Source organism: Mirounga leonina, unplaced genomic scaffold (assembly GCF_011800145.1).
Source record: "Mirounga leonina isolate KUSES-001 unplaced genomic scaffold, KU_Mleo_1.0 Mir_174, whole genome shotgun sequence".
In the NCBI taxonomy this organism is placed as follows: Eukaryota; Metazoa; Chordata; class Mammalia; order Carnivora; family Phocidae; genus Mirounga; species Mirounga leonina.
Genome location: NW_023270451.1, coordinates 39,933,763 through 39,935,069, shown reverse-complemented (window position 1 = coordinate 39,935,069; position 1,307 = coordinate 39,933,763).

The window sequence follows — 1,307 nt, the reverse complement described above, 5'->3', positions numbered from 1 at the left end:
AAAGGAGAATATAACCAGAGGTGAACAGAATAGAGCAATACACTGGATCCTGTGTGTATTTTGGTCTGTTTGTTAGAAAACTAGATCCCAAAATTGTAAAGTAAGAAAAACTTATGTGTGTACAATAATAAAATTAAATACAGTGAAAGGATAGAATGTAACTGTAGAAATGAAAATTAAAAAAGAAAAAAATGAAAAAAAGAAGACAGGAATATAAACAGGTGAACAGAACAGAGCTATACATTATATCCTGAGCGTATTTTGTTCAGTTTGTTTGAAGAAACTACATCTCAAAATTGTAAAGAGAGAATAACATATATATACAAAAATAACATTAAATGCATTGAAAGGATAGAATGTAAGTGTAAAGATGAAAGTACAAAAATGACTTTAAGAAAACAAAACAAAACAAAGACAAAAAAGAGAGAATACGATCAGATAGGTGAAGAGAACAGAGCCATATGCTGGATTCTGGGTGTATTTTGGTCTGTTTGTTAGAAGAAACTGCATCCCAGAGTTGTAAAGAGAGAAAAACTTATATATATACAAAAATAAAATTAAATACAATGAAAGGATTAAAAAAAAAAAAAAAAGACATGCTGAGCCCAAGGAACTCTCCAAGAATGGGTATTTGACTCTAAAAAGAGGGCTAGTGAGAGAAGAACAGGAAAAGTCCAAGCTGCAAAGTAAATCAGGATAATGCAATATGAATAAAGATCTTTTAGGCTCTGAGTGAATTATAAACATGAGTACAGAATTCCCTAAAAGGGCTATGAAAATGAATTATGAAAGGAAGACAGTCTGGAAGTGTCACTATTTGCAAATTTCCCCTGGGTATTTTAATTTCCTTCACATGAGCATTAGCACAAATCTTCCTAAGTCAGTAGGAAGTGCTCATTTATTCAGCACAATTAATTTTGCCTCCTCTTCTCAAGCTGTCATTTCCTGATGAGTTTTTCCTACTCTTCTTTGTTTTCTATTCCTCTTCCTTAACCTAGGGGTTTCTTTTTTTTTTTTTTTTTTTAAGATTTTATTTATTTGACAGAGAGAGAGACAGCAAGAGAGGGAACACAGGCAGGGGGAGTGGGAGAGGGAGAAGCAGGCTTCCCGCGGAGCAGGGAGCCCGATGTGGGGCCCGATCCCAGGACCCTGGGATCATGACCTGAGCCGAAGGCAGATGCTTAACCGACTGAGCCACCCAGGTGCCCCTAACCTAGGGGTTTCAAATCACTGTCACTGTATTCCCTGTGTGGAGAGGGAGCCCTTTCACACCAGATCCTTAAAGAAAAGCAAATCCTACCCAAACC